Source organism: Arachis ipaensis, chromosome B3, assembly GCF_059453495.1.
Source record: "Arachis ipaensis isolate K30076 ecotype BB chromosome B3, ASM5945349v1, whole genome shotgun sequence".
In the NCBI taxonomy this organism is placed as follows: Eukaryota; Viridiplantae; Streptophyta; class Magnoliopsida; order Fabales; family Fabaceae; genus Arachis; species Arachis ipaensis.
Genome location: NC_142438.1, coordinates 102,844,519 through 102,850,857, shown reverse-complemented (window position 1 = coordinate 102,850,857; position 6,339 = coordinate 102,844,519). Strand labels below are relative to the sequence as shown.

Genomic DNA, 6,339 nt, shown 5'->3' with positions numbered 1-6,339 from the left:
TCTTACAAGTTCACTTGTTTTTTATTGTATGATTTGAATTAATGGAAATTGGTTTGTATTTGTCTTGGAGAACTTATTTACTCTTAACCAAGTAAGTAAAAGCATTTAGCATGTAGTTGCATTCATAGGTTGCATTTCATACCATTCCTCTTCATCTTTATAGCTTCTCTTGAGCTTAGCATGAGGACATGCTAGTGTTTAAGTGTGGGGAGGTTGATAAATCACTATTTTATGGTTTATCTTGTACTCAATTGAGTGGTTTTTATTAACTTTTTACCCACTTATTCATACTATTTGCATGGTTTTACATTTGCCTTCCTAATTATGTGCTTTGATTGAAAACATGCTTCTTTGATCTTATATTTGCTTATTATTAATCATCTCTTATCACCATTAGATGCCTTGATATGTGTGTTAAGTGTTTTCAGATATTATAGGGCAGGAATGACTTGGAGGATGGAAAGGAAGCATGCAAAAGCGGAAGGAATACAAGAAGTTGGAGAAATTGCTAAGCTGTCCAGCCTGACCTCTTTGCACTCAAACGGCTATAACTTTAGCTACAGAGATCCAAATGATGCGGTTCCAGTTGCATTGGAAAGCTAACATCCGGGGCTTCGATTTGATATATAATATGCTATAGTTCCTTTGACGCTAGGTGACACGACCGTATGATCCATGCGGCCTTGTCGTAGTGACAGAAATCAGCGTGTTTGAATTCTTCTCCAGCGATTTTCGGGCTGTTTTCGACCTAGTTCGCGGCCCAGAAAACACCGATTAGAGGCTATAAAGTGGAGGATTGCATCCATTCATAAAAAAAGGCTCTCATTTTTACAATTTTAGGAGTAGATGTAGTTTTTAGAGAGAGGTTCTCTCCTCTCTCTTAGGATTAGGATTTAGGATTTCTCTTAGTTTTAGGAGTGACTCTCAATCCCAGGTTCTTTATTTTTATTTATTTTTTCAATTTAATTTATGAACTCTTCCATGTTACATTTGATGTCTTTATTAGAGTTAATTAAGGTATTCCAGACTTATGATTGCTTTCTTTAATTTATTAAAGTTCTCGATTTATCTAAATTATTTTCATTCAAGTAGAATTTCTCCCCTTTTGGCTTTGGTTAAATAATTGGTGACTCTTGAGTTATCAAACTCATTGTTGATTGAGAATTGGAATTCTTCAAGGATTAATTCATCCACTTAACTTACCTTCATAGTTAGAGGTTAATAAAGTGGGAGAAAAATCCAATTCTCATTACCATTGATAAGGATAACTTGGATAGGGCCTCCAGTCTTCATACCTTGCCAAGAGTTTATTCTATTATTACTATTTTATTTTATTCTTTTTGTGCAACATACTGCTTCCTTACTTCCAAAACCCCCAAATTTACAATCTTCATAACCAATAATAAGAACATACCTCCCTCCAATTCCTTGAGAAGACGACCCGAGGTTTGAATACTTCGGTTATCAATTTATTTAGGGGTTTGTTACTTGTGACAATCAAAACGTTCGTACGAAGGGATTTTTGTCGGTTTAGAGACTATATCTAGAACGCAACTATTTTTATAACATTCTTTACTGGCAAAAATCCTAACGTCAGAGTCCCAATAACGTGTGCGAAGGACCAAGAGGCAACGTTAGTGGTCACGTTGGTGCCACTAACGTTGAAGTTAACGTGGATCATCCCTGGGTGAGGAACGTTAGTGAAAAAGGTGATTGTCACTAACGTTCTCGAACCCACACTCTCACTTAACATTAGCGTCACTAACGTCCTGGGCTAAAGACCCTTCCTACTATACACTTTCTCTCTATAAGTAAAGCTAAGCCCACTGCAGAAGATAACTGCTTCAAACTCAAGATCCAATGGCCCATATCCAAGACTTGAAGAATCAACTAGAAGATCAGAAGAGTAGTATATATAGGGGTAGTTTTGAATCAGGAAATAGCTTTTGGGGGATAGGAAATTGAGAAATACTCTTTGTATAATTTACTTTCTCTGCACTTCTAGTTCTAGTTTTTATGATGTATTCTCCATCTTTGTTTTCCATTTCCAGAGCTATGAACAACTAAACCCCTTTCATTGGGTTAGGGAGCTCTGTTGTAATTTGATAGATCAATACTAATTTTCATTACTCTTCTTCTATCTTTTCTCTTGATTTTACTAGAAAGCTTTCAATCTTCATCCAATTGGGTAGTTATCTTGGAAAAGAAGCTATTCATACTTGGATCTCTTCTGAACCTTGGAAGAGGAATGAAGAGATCATACTAGAAATGCTTTCTCATGTTGGACCAAATTGGGTTTGGTTGGGTATGGTGACTATAATCCTACCAACACTTGATTTGGGAATGCATGTGGTATAATCAGTGACCATACTTCATCTCTTCTCATGAGCAATTGACCAAGGAATTGGCTATTGATCAAGATTTGAGAGATTGAATTACCAAGGAATTGGAATTCGATCACTTAAGATTGCCAAGGAGATCAATGAATGCATTGATTGAGGAAGAGATGAAAATGAACTTGATCCGGAGAATGCAACATCTCCTAAGCCCAATGAATCCCCATTTCTGATCTTACCTATTCTCTTTAATTTCTGCAATTTACTTTCATGAGCATCTTCCCCATTCCCATTTACAATTCTGTAATTTACTTTTCGTCATTTACTTTCAGCTCTTTACTTCCAGCATTTATATTTTCTGCTATTTACTTTTCCGCCATTTAATTTCCTGCAACTCTCAAACCAAATTCTGCTTCACTCAACTAGAACATTCCTCTAATTAAAGTTGCTTTACCAATCAATCCCTGTGGGATTCGACCTCACTCTATTGTGAGTTTTTACTTGACGACAATTCGGTATACTTACCGAAGGAAAATTGTTGAGAGACAAGTTTCCGTGCTATCAAGTTTATGGCGCCGTTGCCGGGGATTGATTTTGTATCAACAATGACTAAATTGGAGGTGATGAGCGGATATTTTATACGCTTTTTGGGGTTAATTTCATATAGTTTTTAGTATGTTTTAGTTAGTTTTTAGTTTATTTTCATTAGTTTCTAGGCAAAATTCATATTTCTGGACTTTACTATGAGTTTGTGTGTTTTTCTGTAATTTCAGTTATTTTCTGGCTGAAATTGAGGGAGCTGAGCAAAAATCTGATTCAGGCTGAAAAAGGACTGCTGATGCTGTTGGATTCTGACGTCTCTGCACTAGGAATAAAATTTCTAGAGCTACAGGAGTTCAAATGGCGCGCTTCCAATTGCGTTGGAAAGTAGACATCCAGGGTTTTCCAGAAATATATAATAGTCCATACTTTGTTCAAGGATAGAGGACGTAAACTGGCGTTCAACGCCAGTTCTATGTTGTAGTCTGGCGTCCAGCGCCAGAAACAAGTTACAAGTTGGAGTTCAACGCCAGAAACAGGTTACAACCTGGCGTTGAACGCCCAAAACAGCCCATGCACGTGAGAAGCTTAAGTCTCAGCCCCAGCACACACCAAGTGGGCCCCAGAAGTGGATTTCTGCACCATCTATCATAGTTTACTCATTTTCTGTAAACCTAGGTTACTAGTTTAGTATTTAAACAACTTTTAGAGATTTATTTTGTATCTCATGACATTTTAGATCTAAACTTGGTACCTTTTGATGGCATGAGTCTCTAAACTCCATTGTTGGGGTGAGGAGCTCTGCTGTGTCTCGATGAATTAATGCAAGTATTTCTGTTTTCCATTCAAACATGCGTGTTCCTATCTAAGATATCCATTGACACTTCAATATGAATGTGATGAACATGACAATCATCATCATTCCTCCACGAACGCGTGCCTGACAACCACTTACGTTCCACCGTAGAATGAATGAACATCTCTTAGATCTCTTAATCGAAATCTTCATGGTATAAGCTAGATTGATGGCAGCATTCAAGAGAATCCGGAAAGTCTAAACCTTGTCTGTGGTATTCCGAGTAGGATTCAGGGATTGAATGACTGTGACGAGCTTCAAACTCGTGAGTGCTGGGCGTAGTGAGAAACGCAAAAGGATAGTAAATCCTATTCCAGTATGATTGAGAACCTGCAGATGATTAGCCGTGCGGTGACAGCGCACCTGGACCCTTTTCACTGGAAGGATGGATGGTAGCCATTGACAACGGTGATCCACCAACACACAGCTTGCCATAGGAAGACGTGCGTGTGTGAATCAGAAATAGAGGAAAGCAGAATTTCAGAAGACAAAGCATCTCCAAAACTCCAACATATTCTCCATTATTGCATACAAGTATAATTTGTGTTCTGCCCCTTTATTCCTTGCAATCAAATTTGATACGTGAATTGTTTTATTGTCTTCCTGACTAAGAGTTACAAGAGAACCATAGATTGCTTCAAGCCAATAATCTCCGTGGGATCGACCCTTACTCACGTAAGGTATTACTTGGACGACCCAGTGCACTTGCTGGTTAGTTGTGCGAATTTGTGAAGAATTGTGATTTCCAATTTCGTGCACCAGGAGGATAACTAGATTGAGCATTTTTCTTTTGTTTGATTTAAATTTCTGTTTGAGTTAATTACTTTCAGTTTTAGTTATTTTCCTCCCTTCCCCCCTACTCCTTTTTCTTAGTTATTTACCATTCAGTTCACTAACCCACTAACTGTTTGATATATTGCATCACTCACACTAACATCAATTTTAACAAGAGTACTTTCTGCATCTATTTCCTTGCTTGTGCTTTGTTGGTTGTAAGACAGGGAGACAAAGCGGGGCTTCAACTTCCTTTGATTTTGAACCTGAGAGGACCTTCCTTAGATTAAGGAGGGAAGCAAGAGGAAAGAGAGTAGTTGGTGCTGAGGAAGAGGAGGAGTACTTTGAACCAGACATGGATGAAAACATGGAGAACCATCATGAATAAGAGACTCACAACCATGGCAGAGAAGGTCCAGCGCATCAGGCTGGACAAGAGAGAAGAGTTCTGGGTTCTTACATCAACCCAAACCCAGGAAATTGTGGAAGCAGCATACAAAGGCCAACCATACATGCCAACAACTTTGAACTAAAGCCACAACTCATCACCCTTGTTCATAACAATTGTTCATTCGGAGGAGGTATCCAAGAAGACCCCAATCAACATCTAACCACCTTCCTGAGGATATGTGATACTGTGAAGTCTAATGGTGTTCATCCTGAAACCTATAGACTACTTCTGTTCCCTTTCTCACTTAAGGACAAGGCATCTAAATGGCTGGAATCCTTCCCAAAGGAGATTTTAGCAACCTGGGAAGATGTGGTGAACAAATTCTTGGCAAGATTCTATCCTCCTCAACGGATCAACAGGCTGAGAGCTGAGGTGCAAACATTCAGGCAGCAAGATGGTGAGACTCTATATGAAGCATGGGAGAGGTTTAAGGACCTGACAAGAAGGTGTCCACCAGATATGCTCAATGAATGGGTGCAACTACACATTTTCTATGAAGGCCTCTCTTATGAATCAAAGAAGGCAGTAGACCATTCATCCGGGGGATCTCTGAACAAGAAAAAGACCATTGAAGAAGCCATAGATGTCATTGAGACTGTAGCGGAGAATGACTACTTCTATGCTTCTGAAAGAGGCAACACTAGAGGAGTAATGGAGCTAAACAATGTGGATGCACTGCTGGCCCAAAACAAGCTTATTACCAAGCAGCTGGCTGATCTCACCAAGAAGATGGAGAGGAACCAAGTGGCAGCAATCACCACCTCATCAGCAACCCAAGAGGGAGTGAATGCTGAGGCAGAGGAGGAGCAAGAACAAGCCAACTACATTGGAAACTCACCCAGGCAGACCCATGATCTTTACTCCAAAACGTACAACCCTGGTTGGAGGAATCACCTAAACTTTGGGTATGGAAATCAACAAGATCAAAGCCAAGATCAGAGACGTCACAACCCCAACAACCATGCAGCTCACCAACATTCCACACAGAAATCATATCAACACCACCCTAACAACACCTCTCCACATCCATACCAAAACCAAAATGACCCAACTCACCCATCCACTCTCAACTCACCATCATCTAAAGATAGACTCTCCAAAATTGAGACTCTGCTTGAGGGCATATGCAAAGAGATTCAAGATAATAAGGTATTCAAAGAGGAGGTGCAAGCTAGTATCAAGAACCAGGGGGACACCATCAAGAGGCTAGAATTTCAAGTGGGATACTTATCTGAAAAGATTCCCAAACCTATTGATAGCTTTCCAAGTGACAAAGAGAAAAATCCGAGAGGTGAAGCAAAGAAAGTCAGATGGAAAAATTGCAAGATGGTTACTATAAGTAATAAGAAGACTGAGGAAAAGCAAAACAAGCCATTAGAACA

General features: G+C 39.3%; 1 non-coding gene across 1 annotated transcript; it reads right to left on the bottom strand.

The window, feature by feature from the left end:
- Nucleotides 1-5,314: 5,314 nt before the first annotated feature.
- On the bottom strand, nucleotides 5,315-5,422 carry LOC148571849 (small nucleolar RNA R71). The gene has a single exon (XR_015908825.1). It is a non-coding gene; the product is annotated as a small nucleolar RNA R71 (small nucleolar RNA).
- Between the last annotated feature and the right edge of the window lie 917 nt (nucleotides 5,423-6,339).